Raw genomic sequence first — 23,210 nt, 5'->3', positions numbered from 1 at the left:
GATCATTTCTTTAAGCCTTAGAATTTGTTTTTAATATGAAAAATGAGGATAATGATGATTCCCACCTTATAAGATTAAATCAGATCATGTGAAAGTAGTAAACACAGTGCTTGGCACATAGCAAGTATTTAACAAATGTTAGTATTCTTATTATTTCATCATATTTCTGTTAATGAAGACATTCTACAAATGCCACTGATTTCTTCTCTTGGCACTGATAATGTTACACTTTCCTGGTTTTCTTCCTCCTCCTCTTTGGCTGTTGCTTCTGAGTCTCCTCTGCTAAGTCCTCATTCCACCAAAGCTCTACACACTAGAGCTCTCCTGGGCATGGTTATTGGCTCTCTTCCTTCCTATTTCTAGGAGATCTCCTTCAGTCCCATAGCTTTAAATTCCAAATTTCCATCTTCTGGCCAGAAATACCCCCTGATCTTCAAATCCAAATGTCTTCTAGATTTCTCCACTTGGAAATCTAACAGGCATCTTAAGTAAGTTCAAACCTGAATTCTTGGTTGTACCCGTTTGCCAACCTCTTTGTCTCCCCAGTCTTTCCTTCCTAAGTAAATGTCAATATCGTCGACCCTGTTGCTCATAAAAGAGAAAAACAACCTAGAAGCTATTCTCGATACCTTACTCCTTTTTTCTAAATCCCCATATATAATTCATCTGCAAATCCTGTTGACTTTAACTCTAAAATATACTCCCAATCCATCCTTTCCGCTCCAACTACAAGGCCATCTAGTCCAAGCCACCCTCATCTTTTGCTGTTGCTTCTTTTTGTGGTCTCTCACTTCACTATTGCCATTGCCTCCCAACTTCTCCACCCCACCCCCCACATAACTCTTACAGCATCTAGAGTGATTCTTTTTCCTTATTGTGTTAAAAAAAACACACAACATAAAATTTGCCATCATATTACCATTTTTAAATGTACAGTAGTGTTATCTATGTGCACATTGTCATGCAACAGATCTCTACAGCTTTTCTATCTTGCAAAAGTGAAACCCCGTATCAATGAGTAACAACTCCCATTTTCCCTCCCCCCCCCCCAGCCTTTGGTAACTACCATTCTACTTTCTAAGAGTCTGACTACTTTAAACACCTCATATAAGTGGCATCATATGGTATTTGTCTTTTTGTGACTGACTTGTATCACTTACCAAAATGTCCTCAAGTTTCATCCATGTAGTAGCATATGTCAAGAACTTCTTTCTTTTTTAAGGCTGAATAATATTGTATGTATATAACACATTTTCTTTTTCATGTTTTTTCAAATTGAAGTATAGTTGATATAAAATATTATGTTATAGGTGTACAATATAGTGATTCACAATTTATAAAGGTTATACTCCATTTATAGTTATTATAAAATATTTGCTATATTCCCCCTGTTGTACAATATATCCTGTTGTACAATATATGTAGCTTATTTTATACCTAATGTTTGTACCTCTTAATCCCCTCCCCCCATATTGTCCCTCGCCCCTTTCCTGTCCCTACTGGGAATCACGAGTTTGTTTCTGTATCTATGAGTCTGCTTCTTTTTTGTTTCATTCACTACTTTGTTGTAGTTTTTAGATTCCACATATAAGTGATATCATACAGTATGTATCTTTCTGTGTCTGAGTTATTTCACTTGTCATAATGTCCTCCAAGTCCATCCATGTTGCTGCAAATGGCAAAATTTCATTTTTATGATTGAGTAGTATTCCATTATATATATATAGCCACATCTTTTTATCCATTCATCTGTTGCTGGACATTAGTTTGCTTCCATAGCTTGGTGATTGTAAATAATGCTGCTATGACCATTGGGGTGAGTGTATCTTTTCAAATTAGTGTTCTTGTTATTTTCAGATATATACTCAGGTGTAGAATTGCTGCATCATATGGTAGTTATATTTTTAGTTTTTTGAGGAACCTCCATACTGTTTTCCAGAGTGTTTGCACCAATTCACATTCCCCCCAACAGTGTATGATGGTTCCCTTTTCTCCACATCCTTGACAACATTTGTTATTTGTGGTCTTTTTGATGATAATCATTCTGACAGGTGTGAGATGCTATCTCACGGAAGTTTTGATTTGCATTTCCCTGATGATTAGCAATGTTGAGCATCTTTTCATGTGCCTGTTTGCTGTTTACATGTCCTCTTTGGAAAAATGTCTATTCAGTTCTTCCCATTTTTTAATCTAGTTTTTTTTTTGATATTGTGTTGTATGAGCTGTTTATATATGTTGGATATTAACCCCTTATCGGTCATATCATTTACAAATATTTTCTCCCATTCAGTAGGTTGTCTTTTCATTTTGTCAATGGTTTCTTTTGCTGTGCAAAAGCTTTTAAGTATAATTAGATCCCATTTGTTTATTTTTGCTTTTATTGTCTTTGCTTTAGGAGATGGATCCAAAACAACATTGCTACGATTTATGTCAAAGAGTGTTCTGCCTATGTTTTCCTCTAGGAGTTTTATGGTATCTGGTCTTACACTTAGGTCTTTCATCCATTTTGAGTTTATTTTTGTATATGGTGTTAGAGAATGTTGAATTTCATTATTTTACATGTAGCTGTTCAGTTTTCCCAGAACCACTTATTGAAGACATTGTCTTTTCTCCATTGTATATTCTTGCCACCATTGTCATAGATTAATTGACCATAAATACATGGGTTTATTTCTGGGCTCTCTAATCTGTTCCACTGATCTATGTGTCTGTTCTTGTGCTAATACCATACTGTTTTGATTACTGTAGATTTATAGTATAGTCTGAAGTCAGGGAGCATGATACCTCTAGCTCTGTTCTTCTTTCTAAAGATTGCTTTGGCTATTCAAGGTCTTTTTTGTTTTCATACAAATTTCAGAATTATTTGTTCTAGTTCTGTGATAAATGCCATTGGTATTTTGATAGGGATTGCACTGAATCTGCAGATTGCCTTGGATATTATGGTCATTTTAACAATATTAATTCTTCCATTTTAAGAACATGGTATATCTTTCCAGCTGTTTGTGTTGCCTTCAGTTTCTGTCATCAGTGTCTTATAGTTTTCTGAGTATAGATCTTTTACCTCCTTAGGTAGGTTTAAGCCTAGCTATTTTATTCTTTTTGATGAGATGGTAAATGGGATTGTTTTCTTAATTTCTCTTTCTGATAGTTTATTGTTAGTGTATAGAAATACAACAAGTTTCTATACATTAATTTCATATCTTGTAATTTTACCAAATTCAATGATGAGCTCTAGTTTTCTGGTGGTGTCTTTAGGATTTTCTATGTATAGTATCATGTCATCTGCAAACAGTGGCAGTTTTACTTCTTCCTTTGCAGTTTGGATTCCTTTTATTTATTTATTTATTTTTTTCTCTGATTGCTGTGGCTAGGACTTCCAAAACTATTGAATAAAAATGGTGAATAGGGCTTCCCTGGTGGCACAGTGGTTAAGAATCTGCCTGCCAACACGGAACGCAGGTTTGAGCCCTGGTCTGGGAAAGTCCCACATGCCTTGGAGCAACTAAGCCCATGTGCCACAGCTACTGAGCCTGCGCTCTAGAGCCTGCAAGCCACAACTACTGAAGTCCATGTACTTAGAGCCCGTGCTTCACAACAAGAGAAGCCACCATAGTGAGAAGCCCTGCACACCACAACAAAGAGTAGCCCCTGCTCGCTGCAACTAGAGAAAGCCCGTGCGCAGCAACAAAGACCCAATGCAGCCAAAAATAAATAAATACATGAAAAAAAATGGTGAATAAAAGGTGGGCATCCTTGTCTTGTTCCTGATCTTAGAGGAAATGCTTGCAGCTTTTCACTGTTGAGTATGATGTTAGCTGTGGTTTTGTCATATATGGCCTTTATTATGTTGAGGTATATTCCCTCTATGCCCACTTTCTGGAGAGTTTTTATCATAAATAGATGTTGAACTTTATCAAAAGATTTTCCTGCATCTATTGAGATGAACATAGTTTTTATTCCTCACCTTATTAATGTGGTGTGTCACATTGATTGATTTGCAAATATTAAAACATCTTTGCATCACTGGGATAAATCCCACTTGATCATGGTGTATGATCCATTAATTGTATTGTTGGATTCAGTTTGCTGGTATTGAAGATTTTTACATTTATGTTCATCAGTGATATTGGCCTGTAATTCTCTCTTTTGTGATATCTTTGTCTGGTTTTGGTATCAGGATGATAGTCTTCAGATAAGCAACCTAAGATGTAAGTTTTAGTTGCTTTTCTTGTTTCCTGGGGAAAGCTTGTATTGCTCTAAACTTTCCTCTTAGATCTGTTTTTGCTGCCATCCCTTAGGTTTTGGATCATTGTGTTTTTGTTTTCATTTATCTCTAGGTATTTTTTGATGTCCTCTTTGATTTCTTCAGTTATTCATTTGTTGTTTAGTAGCATATTGTTCAGCCTTCACTGTTTGTGTTTTTTTGCAGTTTTTTTCTTGCAGTTGATTTCTAGTCTCATATGGTTGTGGTTGGAAATGATGCTTGATACGATTTCAATTTTAAAAAATTTACTTAGGCTTGTTTTGTGGCCCAGCATGTGATCTATCCTGGGGAGTGCTCCATGTGCACTTGAAAAGAATGTGTATTCTGCTTTTGGATGGAATGCTCTCTATATGTTAAGTCCATTTGGTATAATGTGTCATTTAAGGCCAGTGTTTCCTTATTGATCTTTCTGTCTAGATGATCCGTCCATTGGTGTAAGTGGGGTGTTAAAATCCTCTACTATAATTGTGTTACTGTTGATTTCTCCTTTTATGTCTGTTAATATTTGCTTTATATATTTAGGTGCTCCCATGTTGGGTGCATACATGTTTACAATTGTTATATCTTCTTCTTGGATTGATCCCCTGATCACTATGTAGTGTCGTTCTTTGTCTCTTGTAATAGTCTTTATTTTAAAGTCTATTTAGTCTGATAGAAGTATTACTACTCTGGCTTTCTTTTGATCTCCATTTGCAAGGAATACATTTTTTGATCCCCTCACTTTCAGTCTGTGTGTGTGTCTCTAGATCTGAAGTGAATCTATTATAGGCATCATATATATTTGTCTTGTTTTTGTATCCGTTCAGCCACTCTGTGTCTTTTGGTTGGAGCATTTAGTCCATTTACAGTTAAGGTAATTATTGATATGTATGGTCTTATTGCCATTATGTATGGTCTTATTGCCATTTTGTTAATTGTTTTGAGTTTATTTTTATAGATCTTTTTTCCTTTCTTCTTTTCTTCTCATGTAATTTAATGACTATCTTTATTTTTTATTTTAATTTTTGAAAATTTTATTGAAGTATAGTTGATTTACAATGCTGTGTTAATTTCTGCTGTAGAGCAAAGTGACTCAGTTATATATATATATATATATACTCTTTTTCATATTCTTTTCCATTATGGTTTATCACAGGATATTGAACATGGTTCCCTGTGATATAAAGTAGGACCTTGTTGTTTATCCATCCTATATATGATAGTTTGCATCTGCTAATCACAAACTCAAATTCTTCCCTCCCCCACCTCCCCTCCCTTGGCAACCACAAGTCTGTTCTCTGTTTCTGTGAGTCTGTGTCTGTTTTGTAGATAAGTTCGTTTGTGTTGTCTTTTAGATTCCACATGTAAGTGATATCATATGGTATTGGACTTTCTCTTTCTGACTTATTTCACTTAGTATGATAAACTCTAGGTCCATCCATGTTGCTGCAAATGGCATATTTTCATTCTTTTTTATGGCTGAGTAATATTCCATTGTATATATGTACCACATCTTCTTTATTCATTCATCTGTCGATGGATAATTAGGTTTCCATGTCTTGGCTATTGTAAATACTGCTGCTATGAACATAGGGTGCATGCATCTTTTTGAATTATAGTTTTATCTGGGTATATGCCCAGGAGTGGGACTGCTGGATCATATGGTAATTCTATTTTTAGTGTTTTGAGGAACTTCTATACTGTTTTCCATAATGGCTGCACCAGTTTACATTCCTACCAACAGTGTAAGACGGTTCCCTTTTCTCCACACCCTCTCCAGCATTTATTATTTGTAGACTTTTTAATGATGGCCATTTTGACTGGTTTGAAGTAGTACCTCATTATAGTTTTGATTTGCATTTCTCTAATAATTAGTGATGGTGAGCATATTTTCATGTGCCTATTGGCCGTATGTATGTCTTCTTTGGAGAAGTGTCTGTTTAGGTCTTCTGCCCATTTTTCAATTGGATTGGTTTTTTTTGTTCTTGTTATTGAATTGTATATTTGTATATTTTGGAAATTAATCCCTTGTTGGTTACATCATTTGCAAATATTTTCTCCCAGTCCATAGGTTGTCTTTTTGTTTTCTTTATGGTTCCCTTTGCTCTGCAAAAGCATATAAGCTTAATTAGGTCCCATTTTTTCATTTTTGCTTTTATTTCTATTGACTTGGGAGGCTGACCTAAGAAGACATTGGTACGATTTATGTCAGAGAATGTTTTGCCTACGTTCTCTTCTAGGAATTTTATGGTGTCTTGTCTTATATTTAAGTCTTTAAGCCATTTTGAGTTTATTTTTGTGTACGGTGTGAGGGTGTGTTCTAACTTCATTGATTTGCGTGCAGCTGTCCAACTTTCCCAGCACCACTTGCTGAAGATACTGTCTTATCCTCATTGTATATTCTTGCCTTCTTTGTCAAAGATTAATTGACCATAGGTGTGTGTGTTTACTTCTGAGCTCTCTATTCTGTTCCATTGATCCATGTCTGTTTTTGTGCCAGTACCATGCTGTTTTGCTTACTGTAGCTTTGTAGTTTTGTCTGAAGTATGGGAAGGTTATGCCTCCTACTTTGTTCTTTTTCCTCAGGATTGCTTTGGCAATTCTGGGGATGACTATCTTTAGTGTTATGTTTGGATTTCCTTTCCTTTTCTGTGTGTGTATTATAGATTTTTGTTTTGTAGTTACCATCAGGTTTTTATTCAGCATTCTATATATATGTGTGTATGATTGTTTAAAGTTGCTGATCTCTTAATTTCAAGTACATTTTTAAAAACCTACATTTGTACTCTTCCCCTCATAAATACTGTTTTTATATCATATTTTACAGCTAATTGTTTTGTGTATCCCTTTACTGTTTATTGTGGATGTAGGTGACTTTATTACTTTTGTCTTTTAACCCGACTACTAGCTTTGTGTGTAGATGATTTCCTACCTTTTTTGTATGTTTGCCTTTACTGGTGAACTTTTTCATAATTTTCTTATTTCTAGTTGTGGTCTTTTCTTTTCCACCTAGAATGTTCCTTTAATATTTCTTGTAAATCAGGTTTTGTGCTATTGAACTCTTTTAGCTTTTGCTTGTCTGTAAAGCTCTTCATTTCTCCATGAAATCTGAACAAGATCCTTATTGGGTAGACTATTCTTGGTTGTAGGTTTTTCCTTTTCATCATTAAAAAAATATATATTATTTATTTATTTAGGCTGTGCCAGGTCTTAGTTGTGGCATGTGGGATCTTTAGTTGCAGCGACACAGACTTCTTAGTTGCAGCATGCAGATTCTTAGTTGCAGCATGCATGTGGGATCTAGTTCCCTGACTAGGGATCGAACCTGGGCCCCTGCACTGGGAGTGTGGAGTCTTACCCACTGGACCACAAGTGAAGTCCCCTTTTCATAATTTTAAATATATCATGCCACTCCCTTCTGGCCTGCAGAGTTTCTGCTGAAAAATCATCTGATAGCCTTATGGGAGTCCCTTTTTATGTTACTTGTTGCTTTTCCCTTGCTGCTTTTAATATTCTCTCTTTATCTTTAAGTTTTGTCATTTTAATTGCAATGCGTCTTTGTGTGTTCCTCTTTGGGTTCATATTGTATGAGACTCTGCACTTCACTATACTGGGGTGACTGTTTCTCTTCCCAGGTTAGGTAAGTTTTCAGCTATTATGTTTTCAACTATGTTCTCAATTCCTTTCTCTCTTCTCCTTCTGGGACCCCTATAATGTGAATACAGTAAGTCCCCTACATACAAACCAGTTCCATTCCAAGAGCGCATTTGTAAGTCCAATTTGTAAGTCCAACACAAAGTTAGCCTAGGTACTCAACTAACAAAGTCGGTTACCTACTGTAATAGGTTTATAATACTTTTCACACAAATAATACATAAAAAACAAACACAAAAATAAAGAAAATATATTTTTAATAATTTTTATTGGAGTGTAGTTGGTTTACAATGTCGTGTTAGTTTCTACTGTACAGCAAAGTGAATCAGCTATACATATACATATATATATATATATCCATATATATATATATCCCCTCTTTTTTGGATTTCCTTCCCATTTAGGTCACCGCAGAGCATTGAGTAGAGTTCCCTGTGCAGTGGGTTCTCATTAGTTATTAAATAAAACATTTTTAATCTTACAGTACAGTACCTTGAAGAGTACAGTAGTACAGTACAACAGCTGTCATACAGGGGCTGGCACTGAATGAACAGGCAAGAAGAGTTACTGATTAGAGGAGGGAGAAGAGGTGGGAGATGACAGAGCTGAAGGATCGTCAGCAACAGGAGACGGAGGGCAAGCTGCAATGTCACTCACGCCTGACATTGATGGCACAGGTTCTGGTTCCTTGCTGGATTCAATTCTATCTACCCTCTTGAAAAATTGATCCTGTGATGTCTGGGTAGTAGCTCTTCTTTTCTTGTAAAAGATGATATGGTAGCACTGGATTGCTACCACACTGCTGCAACTTTCGTGTACTGTTCTATGTTAGGGTTCTGTGCCTCAAAAACTAAGAGTGCCCCCTCACATAAAGAAAATCCCCTTGCCATTTCCTGCATCGTGAATCTCTTTGGTTCTTCAGTTACTTCTTTTTTCTCTTGTCTTTGTTCATCCTTTCTCTGGGCCTCCAATTCCATCAGGTCTTCATTAGTTAAGTTCCTTGGGTTGCACAGCAAGGAGTTCAATGAAGTTGTCCTCTTGCAGATGCACCTCCAGTTTCTTGCTGAGGGTCACTAAGTTGCAGAAGACCTCTTTGGACTCCTCATTCACCTTCTCAAATCCACGAAAATCGTGAACAAACTATATGGGCAAAGGTTCTTCCAAACCCCATTTGTGGTGGCGGCCGTAACCTCACGCCAAGCAAAGTCAATGTTTTTTATGGCCTTATAGATGTTATAGTCCTTCCAAAATTGTTGCAAGGTTGTTCCTGGCTCATCGCTTGCCCTTACTGCCTGATGAAAAGTGTGATGTAAATAATATTTCTTGAAAGTCGCTATAACTCCCTGGTCTGTAGGTTGGATGAGTGATGTAGTATTCGGGGCAGATGCAGTACTTTGACGTTGGGATGAAAGCTGTCCATGAATGGGGGGTGGTCCGGAGCATTGTGGATCAGCAAAAGAATGTTGAATGGGATGTCCTTCTTGAAGCAATATTCTCTACCTCTGGGAAAAAGTGGTGGAAAAACCAGTCCTGGAAAATGGCCTGTGTAACCCAGGCTTTGGGGTTAGTCTTCCACATAACAGGAAGAGAGCACTTGGCTATGTTTTTAAGGGCTTTTGGTTGCTCTGAATGATAAACTAAGACAGGCTTCAGCTTCATATAGCCAGAAGCGTTGCCACCAAACAACAGGGTTAGCCTATCCTTTGCTACTTTATAGCCTGGCATCAACTTTTACTCCTTACTTATATAACTTTGGTCTGACATCCTCTTCCAGTACAGTCCTGTCTCATCCACATTAAAAACCTGCTTGGGTAAATATATGCCTTCATCAATAATTTCTTGAAATATTTCAGGAAATTCCCGGGCAGCTACTGAATCTTCACTTGCTGCCTCACCACTTCTTTCTAAATTGTGAAAGCTGGCTGTAGCCTTGAACTCGTGAAACCAGCCATGGCTGGCATTAAAAGATGTGCCTCTGATTCTTCGCCGTGTTTCTTCTTCAAGTATTCATAAAGGCTTTTAGCTTTCTCTTGAATCAGCATTAAGCTGAGCAGGACTCATTGCTGATGCTGATCTCGATCCTGCATCCACACGCTGAGAAGTTTCTCCATCTCCTCCATCACTTTTCCATGCTTCTCTTTTTAACTTATTTTACTTATTTATTTATTCTTGGCTGTGCTGGGTCTTCGTTGCTGCACGCGGGCTTCCTCTAGTTGTGGTGAGCAGGGGCTACTCTTTGTTGCAGTTCGTGGGCTTCTCATTGCAGTGGCTTCTTATTGAAGTGCAGGGCTCTAGGCGCATGGGCTTCAGTAGTTATGGCACGCGGGCTCAGTAGCTGTGGCTCGCGGGCTCTAGAGCGCAGGCTCAGTAGTTGTGGTGCATGGGATTAGTTCTGTGGCATGTGGGATCTTCCCGGACCAGGGCTTGAACCTGTGTCCCTTGCATTGGCAGGCAGATTCTTAACCACCGCGCCACAAGGGAAGCCCCCATGCTTCTTTAAAATTATTGTCAACATCATCAGCACAGCAGACTTCACATGTTCCGTGATCTTGTCCTTATTCTTTAGACTTGTGCTGATGGTTGAACAATTCATGTTATAAGAAGGAGCGACGTCTACCATCTTTTTGCCTCACTCCACTCTCAATTATTTTCACTTTTGTTTCCATCGTTATCGCTTGGCACTTCTTAGCAGTACCAGCTACACCACTGCTGTTTTACACTTGCTTCTGGACATCTGGGGCTTGAAATAAAGATACTGTACTACTGTACTCTATACAGTACTGTACAGTAAAGTACACAAAAGCACAACCACTTGTAGAAGATGCACACACATCACAGTGTACACCAGACATGTGAACTAACTTATGTGATTGGACATGCGAATGCATGTTTGCATCTTTGAAAGTTCGCAGCTTGAAGGTTCATATGTAGGGGACTTACTATATTAGTACACTTGGTATTGTCCCAGAGGTCTCTTAAACTGTCCTCATTTCGTTTCATTCTTTTTTTTTAAATTCAAACAGAATGTCACAAAAATTATAATCATCCTCATCAGTTCACTCAGTCCCATGTAATTAATTCTTTTTCATCTTGATCTTTTGTAAGCACTTTTATGAGTTCATCAGTTTTCCATTAGAGTTTTGAAAATGCTTAGTCATTCAGTTCAGCAGTACAGTCAGTTACCAGAAACCTGTACTTGTCAGAGTCTTTTCCATGAATTCCTTGAAGATGAAACCCTTTTATAGGAACATATTTGCAAAAACATCAGAGAACACCCAGAACTGTCTATAAATGACAAAAGACTTAAAAATGACCACGGTTAAAGATTTGATGAAAGTTCATAATAATGCAATTGACAAGGAAATTTAGTTATTTCTGAGATATACATTTTAAAGTAAAAACTAGAATTATGACTTATAACATTATACCAGAACATATAAGATTTTTAGAAATTTCATGTAATGTCTGAAACATTTATATTGACATATTTCCATACAAATAACCCAATGAAAGTTTAGTATTAGTTGTTTTGTTTGTTTCTTTATACTGCAGGTTCTTATCAGTCAACAATTTTATACACATCAGTATATACATGTCAATCCCAATTGCCCAATTCAGCACACCACCATCCCCACCCCACTGCAGTTTTCCCCCCTTGGTGTCCATATGTCTGTTCTCTACATCTGTGTCTCAACTTCTGCCCTGCAAACTGGCTCATCTGTACCATTTTTCTAGGTTCCACATATATGTGTTAATATACGATATTTGTTTTTCTCTTTCTGACTTCACTCTGTATGACAGTCTCTAGGTCCATCCACGTCTCAACAAATGACTAATTTTGTTCCTTTTTATGGCTGAGTAATATTCCATGTATATATGTACCACATCTTCTTTATCCATTCGTCTGTTGATGGGCATTTAGGTTGCTTCCATGACCTGGCTATTGTAAATAGTGCTGCAATGAACATTGGCGTGCATGTGTCTTTTTGAATTATGGTTTTCTCTGGGTATATGCCCAGTAGTGGGATTGCTGGGTCATATGGTAATTCTATTTTTAGTTTTTTAAGGAACCTCCATACTGTTCTCCATAGTGGCTGTATCAATTTACATTCCCACCAACAGTGCAAGAGGGTTCCCTTTTCTCCACACCCTCTCCAGCATTTGTTGTTTGTAGATTTTCTGATGATGCCCATTCTAACTGGTGTGAGGTGATACCTCATGGTAGTTTTGATTTGCATTTCTCTAATAATTAGTGATGTTGAGCAGCTTTTCATGTGCTTCTTGGCCATCTGTATGTCTTCTTTGGAGAAATGTCTATTTAGGTCTTCTGCCCATTTTTGGATTGGGTTGTTTCTTTAATATTGAGCTGCGTGAGCTGTTTATATATTTGGAGATTAATCCTTTGTCCGTTGATGCGTTTGCAAATATTTTCTCCCATTCTGAGGGTTGTCTTTTTGTCTTGTTTATGGTTTCCTTTGCTGTGCAAAAGCTTTGAAGTTTCATTAGGTCCCATTTGTTTATTTTTGTTTTTATTTCCATTACTCTAGGAGGTGGATCAAAACAGATCTTGCTGTGATTTATGTCAAAGAGTGTTGTTCCTATGTTTTCCTCTAAGAGTTTTATAGTGTCCGGTCTTACATTTAGGTCTCGAATCCATTTTGAGTTTATTTTTGTGTAATGGTGTTAGGGAGTGTTCTAATTTCATTCTTTTACATGTAGCTGTCCAGTTTTCCCAGCACCACTTATTGAAGAGACTGTCTTTTCTCCATTGTATATCTTTGCCTTCTTTGTCATAGATTAGTTCACCATAGGTGCGTGGGTTTATCTCTGGGCTTTCTATCTTGTTCCATTGATCTATGTTTCTGTTTTTGTGCCAGTACCATATTGTCTTGATTACTGTAGCTTTGTAGTATAGTCTGAAGTCAGGGAGTCTGATTTCTCCAGCTCCGTTTTTTTCCCTCAAGACTGCTTTGGCTATTCGGGGTCTTTTGTGTGTCCCTACAAATTTTAAGATGATTTGTTCTAGTTCCGTAAAAAATGCCATTGGTAATTTGATAGGGATTGCATTGAATCTGTAAATTGCTTTGGGTAGTATAGTCATTTTCACAATACTGTTTCTTCCAATCCAAGAACATGGTATATCTCTCCATCTGTTGGTATCATCTTTAATTTCTTTCATCAGTGTCTTATACTTTTCTGCATACAGGTCTTTTGTCTCCCTAGGTAGGTTTATTCCTAGGTATTTTATTCTTTTTGTTGCAATGGTATATGGGAGTGTTTCCAAAATTTCTCTTTCAGATTTTTCATCATTAGTGTATAGGAATGCAAGAGATTTCTGTGCATTAATTTCATATCCTGCAACTTTACCAGATTCATTGATCAGCTCTAGTAGTTTTCTGGTGGCATTTTTAGGATTCTCTATGTATAGTATCATGTCATCTGCAAACAGTGACAGTTTTACTTCTTCTTTTCCAATATGTATTCCTTTTATTTCTTTTTCTTCTCTGATTGCCGTGGCTAGGACTTCCAAAACTATGTTGAATAATAGTGGTGAGAGTGGACATCCTTGTCTTGTTCCTGATCTTAGAGGAAATGCTTTCAGTTTTTCACCATTGGGAATGATGTTTGCTGTGGATTTGTCGTATATGGCCTTTATTATGATGAGGTAGATTCCCTCTATGCCCACTTTCTGGAGAGTTTTTATCATAAATGGGTGTTGAATTTTGTCAAAAGCTTTTTCTGCATCCTTTGAGATGATCATATAGTTTTTATTCTTCAATTTGTTAATATGGTGTATCACATTGATTGACTTGTGTATTGAAGAATCCTTGCATCCCTGGGATAAATCCCACTTGATCGTGGTGTATGATCCTTTTAATGTGTTGTTGGATTCTGTTTGCTAGTATTTTGTTGAGGATTTTTGCATCTATATTCGTCTGTGATATTGGTCTGTAATTTTCTTTTTCCATAGTATCTTTGTCTGCTTTTGGTATCAGGGTGATCGTGGCCTCATAGAATGAGTTTGGGAGTGTTCCCTCCTCTGCAATATTTTGGAAGAGTTTGAGGAGGATGGGTGTTAGCTCTTCTCTAAATGTTTCATAGAATTCGCCTGTGAAGCCGTCTGGTCCTGGACTTTTGTTTGTTGGAATATTTTAATCACGGTTTCAATTTCATTACTTGTGATTGGTCTGTTCATATTTTCCGTTTCTTCCTGGTTCAGTCTTGGAAGGTTATATCTTTCTAAGAATTTGTCCATTTCTTCCAGGTTGTTCATTTTATTGGCATAGAGTTTCTTGTAGTGTTCTCTTAGGATGCTTTGTATTTCTGTGGTGTCTGTTGTAACTTCTCCTTATTCATTTCTAATTTTATTGATTTGAGTCCTCTCCCTCTTTTTCTCGATGAGTCTGGCTAATGGTTTATCAATTTTGTTTATCTTCTCAAAGAACCAGGTTTTATTGATCTTTGCTATTGCTTTCTTTGTTTCTATTTCATTTATTTCTGCTCTGATCTTTATGATTTCTTTCCTTCTGCTAACTTTGGGTTTTGTTTGTTCTTCTTTCTCTAGTTGTTTTAGGTGTAATGTTAGATTGTGTACTTGAGATTTTTCTTGTTTCTGGAGGTAGGCTTGTATAGCCATAAACTTCCCTCCTAGAACTGCTTTTACTGCATCCCATAGGATTTGGATCATCGTGTTTTCATTGTCATTTGTCTCTAGGTATTTTTTGATTTCCTCTTTGATTTCTTCAGTGATCTCTTGGTTATTTAGTAACGTATTGTTTAGCCTCCATGTGTTTGTGTTTTTTACATTTTTTTCCGTGTAATTCATTTCTAATCTCATAGCGTTGTGGTCAGAAAAGATGCTTGATATGATTTCACTTTTCTTAAATTTACTGAGGCTTGATTTGTGACCCAAGATGTGATCTATCCTGGAGAATGTTCCATGCACACTTGAGAAGAAAGTGTAATCTGCTGTTTTTGGATGGAATGTCCTATAAATATCAATTAAATCTATCTGGTCTATTGTGTCATTTAAAGCTTGTGTTTCCTTATTTATTTTCATTTTGGATGATCTGTCCATTGGTGTAAGTGAGGTGTTAAAGTCCCCCACTATTATTGTGTTACTGTCGATTTTGTCTTTTATAGCTGTTAGCAGTTGCCTTATGTATTGAGGTGCTCCTATGTTGGGTGCATATATATTTATAATTGTTTTATCTTCTTCTTGCATTGATCCCTTGATCATTATGTATTGTCCTTCCTTGTCTCTTGTAACATTCTTTAAAGTCTATTGTATCTGATATGAGTATTGCTACTCCAGCTTTCTTTTGATTTCCATTTGCATGGAATATGTTTTTCCGTCCCCTCACTTTCAGTCTGCATGTGTCCCTAGGTCTGAAGTGGGTCTCTTGTAGACAGCATATATATGGGTCTTGTTTTTGTATCCATTCAGCGAGCCTGTGTCTTTTGGTTGGAGCATTTAATCCATTCACGTTTAAGGTAATTATCGATATGTATGTTCCTATTACCATTTTCTTAATTGTTTTGGGGTTTTTCTTTGTAGCTCCTTTTCTTCTCTTGTGTTTCCCAGTTAGAGAAGTTCCTTTAGCATTTGTTGCAGAGCTGTTTTGGTGGTGCTGAATTCTCTTAGCTTTTGCTTGTCTGTAAAGCTTTTGATTTCTCCATCAAATCTGAATGAGATCCTTGCTGGGTAGAGTAATCTTGGTTGTAGGTTCTTCCCTTTCATCACTTTAAGTATATCATGCCACTCCCTTCTGGCTTGTAGAGTTTCTGCTGAGAAATCAGCTGTTAACCTTATGGGAGTTCCCTTGTATGTTATTTGTCATTTTTCCCTTGCTGCTTTCAATTATTTTTCTTTGTCTTCAATTTTTGCCAATTTGATTACCGTGTCTTGGCGTGTTTCTCCTTGGGTTTATCCTGCCTGGGACTCTCTGCACTTCCTGGACTTGGGTGGCTATTTCCTTTCCCACGTTAGGGAAGTTTTCGACTATAATCTCTTCAAATATTTTTTTGGGTCCTTTCTCTCTCTCTTCTCCTTCTGGGACCCTATAATGCAAATGTTGTTGCATTTAATGTTGTCCTAGAGGTCTCTTAGGCTGTCTTCATTTCATTTCATTCTTTTTTATTTAGTCTGTTCCACAGCAGTGAATTCCACCATTCTGCCTTCCAGGTCACTTATCTGTTCTTCTGCCTCAGTTATCCTGCTATTGATTCCTTCTAGTGTATTTTTCATTTCAGTTATTGTATTGTTCACCTCTGCTTGTTCTTTAATTCTTCCAGGTCTTTGTTAAATATTTCTTGCATCTTCTCGGTCTTTGCCTCCATTCATTTTCTGAGGTTGTGGATCATCTTCACTATTATTATTCTGAATTTTTTTTCTGGAAGGTTTCCTATCTTCACTTCATTTAGTTGTTTTTCTGGGGTTTTATCTTGTTCCTTCATCTGGTATATAGCCCTCTGCCTTTTCATCTTGTCTGCCTTTGTGTGAATGTGGTTTTTGTTCTGCAGGCTGCAGGATTGTAGTTCTTCTTGTTTCTGCTGTCTGCCCTCTGGTGGATGAGGCTATCTAAAAGGCTTGATGGGAGGGAGTGGTGGTGGGTAGAGCTGACTGTTGCTCTGGTGGGCAGAGCTCAGTAAAACTTTAATCCACTTGATTGTTGATGGGTGGGGCTGGGTTCCCTCCCTGTTGGTTGTTTGGCCTGAGGTGACCCAACACTGGAGCCCACCTGGGCTCTTTGGTGGGGCTAATGACAGACTCTGGGAGGGCTCACACCAAGGAGTACTTCCCAGAAGTTCTGCTGCCAGTGTCCTTGTCCCCACGGTGAAAGAGAGCCACCCCCTGCCTCTTCAGGAGACTCTCCAACACTAGCAGGTAGGTCTGGTTCAGTCTCCCCTGGGCTCACTGCTCCTTCCCCTGGGTCCCAATGTGCACACTACTTTGTGTGTGCCCTCCAAGAGTGGAGTCTCTGTTTTCCCCAGTCCTGTGGAAGTCCTGCAATCAATTCCCACTAGGCTTCAAAGTCTGATTCTGTAGGAATTCCTCCTCCTGTTGCCAGACCCCCAGGTTGGGAAGCCTGACGTGGGGCTCAGAACCTTCACTCCAGTGGGTGGACTTCTGTGGTATAAGTGTTTGCCAGTCTGTGAGTCACACACCCAGTAGTTATGGGATTTGATTTTACTGTGATTGCGCCCCTCCTACCGTCTCATTGTGGCTTCTCCTTTGTCTTTGGATGTGGGGTATCTTTTTTGGTGAGTTCCAGTGTCTTCCTGTTGATGATTGTCCAGCAGCTAGTTGTGATTCTGGTGTTCTTGCAAGAGGGAGTGAGAGCACTTCCTTCTACTCCATCTTGGTTCCTCCTCTCGTTTCATTCTTTTTTCTGTTCTGCAGCAGTGATTTCTGCTACTCTGTCTTCCAGCTCATTGATCCACTCCTCTGTATCACTTAGTCTACTAATGATTGATTCCTTCTTGTGTATTTTTCATTTCAGTTATTGTACTCTGCATCTCTGCTTGGTTGTTCTTTATCCTTTCTAACTGTTTGTTTAAAAACTTCCATCTCTGTGCATCCATTCTTTTCCTGAGTTCTGCCATCATCTTTGCGATCATTACTCTGAACTCTGTCTCGGGTAGATGGCCTATCTCCACTTCACTTAGTTCTTCTTCTGGGATTTTATCTTGTTCCTTTGTTTGAAGATGGTCCTTTTTTGCCTCATTTTGTCTAAGTTGCTACTTTTATGTACATGTTAGTTATGTTTCTTGACCTTGGAGAAATGACCTTCTGGAGGAAAAGTCCTGACAGCGCACTTTCCTCTTGTTACCCAAGCTATATGCTCTAGGGACTGCCCGCTAAGGGGGCCACATGGGTCCTTCTGTTGTGGCAGACTATGTGGGTGATCTGGTAGACTTTGTTGGCCCCTGGCCCAACTGGTTGCCAGGCCTACCTTCTGTAGATGCTGTTTGCTGCTGTTTGCTGCTGGTTAGTGGGGCCTGGTCACGAGGTGGCTGACTGCAGAAACCGAGGGGGCCCTGGGGCTAGTGCTAGCTCACTGGTGTGTGGCATCAGGGTCTGGAAGACTCTGGGGCTGTTGCCCCCACTACTGGCGGGTGAAGCCAGTTCCTGGGGTTATTGCTGGAGTATTGGCAGGCAGTGCCATGTCCTGGAATCTGGCTGAAGGGCCCAGGGATCCCAGAGCTGGTGTCAGATAGCTGAGGGGCAGGGGGGTTGGGGGGAGCTGGCTCCTGACACAGTTGGGTGTGTGTTCCGGGGTGTCCTGAAGCTTGTGTTGGCCTGGTAGTGGGCAGGGCTGGGACCCAGCTGGTCCCAGGTTAGGGTCTGGCCTGATGTGGGCAGGCTGGGTGTGCAACCTGTGGAAGGTGGTTTTCTTGGGTCTTATACCACATCTTCTTTATCCATTCAAATATCGATTGACATTTAGGTTGCTTCCACACCTTAGCTATTGTGAATAACACTGCAATGAATGTGATGCACAAATATCTCTTTGAGATTCTGTTATCAGTTCTTTTGGATACATACTCAGAATTGGGAGTGCTGGATGATATAATAATTCTATATTTAACTTTTTAAAGGAAATGCCATACTGTTTTCCATAGCAGCTGTACCATTTTACATTCCTGCCAACAGTGCACAAAGATTCCAATTTCTCCACACCCTCACCAACATTTGTTATTTTCTTTCTTCCTTCCTCCTTTCCTTGTTTTTATTCCGCCCGTATGATGTGATGTCTCACTGTACTTGTGTAGAACAATTTCTTAAAACATTGATGATGTCATATTCCTGCTTGGAACCTTCCAGTGACTCTCCTTGCACTTAGAATGACATCTAAATATGCTGTTTTGGCCTCTAAGCTCCTCCAAAGTCTGGTCTCTATCCACTCTTTAGCCTTCATCTCCATCTCCAGTTTTTCTTGCTTACACTGCTCCAGTCATTGTGAGCTTCTTTAACTCCCTAACAACTCTGCATGGCCTTTTCACAGGGCAGTGGCCCATGCAGTTGCCTGGCCAAGCCTTTTTCTTTCTTTTCACCTGCCTGTTTCCTTCTCATCACTCAGATCTTAGCTCAAATTCTGTCACCTCAGAGGTGACATTCAAACTGTCCCATCTAAAGTCCCCCTCCCAGACATTGTAAATCACCCTGTTCTGTTTCACTTTTACTTTCCATAGCAGTTATCAGCACCTGAAATTGTTTTGCCAGAATAGTTGTTGGCTTGTTTGGTTGTTATCCAACTAAGAACCATACTTCATGAGACCAGGAAGCCTGTATGTCTTGATCACAGCCACATGCCCAGAAGAGAGCCTGACTGAATGAGAGTGAAGTGCAGTGGAAGCACGGAGGACGGAGCAGTGAACACCAGCTGAGAGATTTAGGGAACTCTTCGTGTAAGATGTAACATTTCCGCTGGGTTTTTAAGTTTAAATGATTGCATCAGGCGGATATCAGTGAGGCAGGGGACATGTTGGGCTGAGGAATGGCCTGAGCCGCGGTGACGAAGCTTATAGCGCAGCCCATTCAGGGCAAGGTAACCCGATAGGGCTGAGCATAAGGGTTCTTGAGAGGAAGTGGTGGGCAGGAAGGCTGAAGTGGCAGACCGCCAACGTGGCAGATACTGCATTCATTTCAGTTTTGTTAGTTAATGATATGTTAGGTTTGAAGGTGCAGAGATGAATGAGACATAGCTCTGGGTCTGTAGTGGGGAGCCACATACGGTTTTTGAGCAGGGGAGTGATGTGAGCATCTTACAGGGGTCAGAATGCAGCAGTAATTACAAGCACAACCTCTGGGACCAGGTGGCTTAGAATCAAATCCTGGCTCTACCACTGGCTAGCTCTGTGACCACAGCAAGTTCTTAACCCCTCCTGGCTTAGTTTTCTCGCTTGTAAGGATGATAATAGTTGTAGCTTTTTCTCTTGGCTTTCTTGTAAGGATTAAATTAATGTTTGTATAATGGTGTCTGGCACTCAATACAAATTAGCTATTTTTATGTAACATGTCTAAAACAATGCCTAGTAGATAGTAAGTTTTCAATGCTTGCTTGTTGGATTTTTTACTCACTAGTTTGTTAGATTGTTTTTGTTTTTGTTTTTTTAAAGAAAGATGATTAGCGTGAGTACAGAGAATCCTTGCAAAGGGAAGACAATGGACCCAGGAAAACTATGTGGGAAGATACTGCAATAGTTGAGGCAAAAAGAAATGAAGCACACAGAACTAGGTGAAATCAGAGAGAAAAATCAGTAAAACACTGGATGTTGGTGGAGGGGAATGGAATGTGTTCTGGAATGCAAGAAAGTGGATTTAGTTTTTGGGTCTCTTGAGTTTAAGGTGTCTAGGGGAAAATCTCTGCTGATGTTCAGCTGAATTGATAGGGAGGGAGACATCTGAGATTGAGGACAAAGAGGTGAGCAAAACGGGGATTTCTACTCTGAAAATGAGGATATGCACTTGAACAAAGATTGGAGAATTTGGATCAAAACTCTCATTTACCTATTACATTGGCAAAGAAACAAAATGACAGTATTGTAAGCTTGTGTTCTGTACTCATACTTTGCCAGCAGTAGTGTAAATTTGTGCAGACTTTCTGGAAAACATGTTGGCAACATTTATCATGAAATTTAGAGATGCTTATACCCCCTGACCCAGTTATTTCATTTTTTGGATTCAATGCTAAATTAATGATCCAAAATGCAGACAGTGATTATGTACAGAGCTGCTTACTACAGCTCTGTAGAACATTCAGTTGGAAAAAACCCTGCAAACAGGCTCACTCAGTGAGAGGAAAATGATTAAATAAATTATGGTATGTTCATATGCTAGAATATTAATGCAGTCCTTAAAAAATCATGTTTACTGAGACTTGTAATATGAACTGATATGAGGGAGAAAAACCTGACAAGGATATACAATTATATGCACAATATAAATTCAACTCCACTAAAAATAAGCATAGTGTAAGGATTAGAAGACAATATACTAAAATGCTGCTGTGGATTATTTCTGTCTGGGAAATTAAGGCATTGGTTGGTGTTTTGTAGAAGTCTAGTAACTGAGTTTGAATTAGGATCAGATAATAGATTTTTGTCGTATTTGAAAATTTTCCCTCCTCTCCTAATGCATCTGCTAATATTCAGTTACTAATGCAATAATCATCCTTCGCTCACGGTCCGTACCTTCTACTTGAAATCCTGACCATGTTGCCTTTAAAAAAAAAAAAAAAATGGATGCAGTCCATCCATCAAAGGCTTAGAAAGCCAAATCTCATTTTCAAATTAGTTAATGTCATATCATTGTATAATTTCGAATATGCCACCAGACTATCGATGACGCCTCCCTCTCCCCTAGCTTACAGACATGATCGTTCACTTTCATTTAGAGAGGCAATTTTTACACAAGAGATTCCCTGGATATGTCAAAGACAAAAGATTAGTATAGTGCATCATCATTGGGAGGATAATTCATCAGTAGTCCTCCCTTCAGCTGCACACCCAAGCAGCTAAAAGAAAGCCAATCATCCCAGGGGTGCACTTGACAGAGAGCGCACTCTGATGCGTAGGAAGGGGGCACCCACTATTCGCCAGAACTGGACTGCAAATACCTTAACTTCCTTCAAGATGTTAATGTTGAATAAAGAATGTTGTCTCAGGGCTCCAGGAGGACCAATCTCTCTCTCTTAAACACACAGACACACATTTTGATATCCAACCTGGTTCCAGCTCTCCGGCCACTCTTGCTAAGGACTCATCTTGATAAAATCACCATTTTTCACTGTAGAAGGCAAGTTTTCTATCTACTATATAGATGAAAGTCTACTGAAGAATGGTGAACCTCACCATGATTACTTCTCAAAGGTATCTTAACCCTATTTTCCAAAATCCAAGAGGGGATATATGGCCCATGGCATAGAATGTGCCGTAATTTTTGGCTTCCAGGACCTGTTGGGCATTTTAGATCAAGTTTGGGAATTTTCTGCTTGAGTCCCAACTACTCGAGATAGAAGCCGGAAAACTCCCTTTCCCTGCCTTCCTAACATTCTTACAGGGTGCTGGCCTGTGAACAGTGGGAGCTGACAACCATACTCACGTGGGACTCTAATTCAGGCGTGAGGGATACAGGCGCACGTGGGGAGGGTTGTGGCAGAGGCCGAGGCTTGTGGATTTGCGGATAGTAGTGAGGGAGATGCAGGACAGTGGGGCTTTCCTGGAACAATCCTATAGTCTGACTTGGGCATTTGTTCCCATGGAACAAATCCTCTAAATCCAACTCTCTAAATCCAACCCTCTAAATCCAACTCTCAGGTCCTAAAATGGTACCTACCTGCTTTTAGATAGGCGTTCCAGTCAATGGCTTAGTTCAAAGTCATTCCATCATGTTTGGGGAAAAGATTTCTTTTAACAGGTGGGCCTTTTTTTTTTCTTCCCATTAATTTGTCCATGTTTAAAGATTTCTGCATATAATACCCAAAGTATAATCAGGAAATACTAAAATAAAACACCAAGCACATTCATATAGAATTCTATACAGCCATGCATACAATACCTAAAGTTTAATTAGGAAATACTAAACTATACATATTCATATAGAATTCCATACAGCCCTGAAAAATGTAGAAAACTACCATTATATTTAACAACATGGACTCTCCCAAACATAAATTTCAAGAAAAGAAGCCAGACAGAAAATCTACACACCGCGAGTCTGTTTGTAGAAAGTTAAAATGACAGGCAAAACCAAACTATGGTGTTATTCGTCAGGATGTTTGATAACTTTGAAAGCCTAGCTTCTAGGAGGCTGTTAATGTGCTATTTCTTGATCTGGGGGGTGGATAAATTAGTGTATCACTTTGTGAAATCTCTTACACTAATGATTTGTGTACTTTTCTCTATGTATTTTATGCTTCAATCAAAGTTTTTTCCCCTCAATTTATGTCAATTTTTTTTTTTTTTTTTTACAGCTCATCAATATTCAGTCTGGTATATTGCTGATACAATCTGCACATTGCTGATACAGTTTTACAAAACTATATTATGTATTGCTAGTCCTCAAGAGTTAGGAAAAAAAGCTAAGTTTGAAGATAAAATATCCATACATGGGGGAATTCTAAACATAGTCTATACCCAAGGATTGCATTTCAATAGATTCAAATGAAACCAAAAATCAGCTTGACAAGGTTTACTACGTCAGAAACTCCTCAAAGGAAAGATTTCAGTCTGGAGTGTTTAGGAGGACTGTGCTCTCTCAGCCTCTTAGTTAAGACTCTCCCAGCCCCGTCTCTCTTATTACAGAGGG

The 23,210-nt window shown here is 38.7% G+C and overlaps 1 protein-coding gene across 7 annotated transcripts in view; it reads left to right on the top strand.

Annotated features, from left to right (window-relative positions):
- The window catches only part of KICS2 (KICSTOR subunit 2), a 115,718-nt gene that overhangs the window by 69,433 nt on the left and 23,075 nt on the right, over positions 1-23,210 (top strand). The window contains exon 1 of one of the 7 annotated variants that reach the window (XR_007469976.1): positions 21,131-21,772. The exons of the other annotated variants lie outside the window; for them this stretch is intronic. The gene's annotated coding sequence lies outside the window, so the exon portion shown is untranslated. Of the gene's footprint in view, positions 1-21,130; positions 21,773-23,210 lie in introns of those variants that run through there. 7 annotated transcript variants of the gene reach the window in all.

This window comes from Orcinus orca, chromosome 11 (assembly GCF_937001465.1).
Source record: "Orcinus orca chromosome 11, mOrcOrc1.1, whole genome shotgun sequence".
Taxonomy (NCBI): Eukaryota; Metazoa; Chordata; class Mammalia; order Artiodactyla; family Delphinidae; genus Orcinus; species Orcinus orca.
This window is presented reverse-complemented; position numbering and strand designations above follow the sequence as displayed.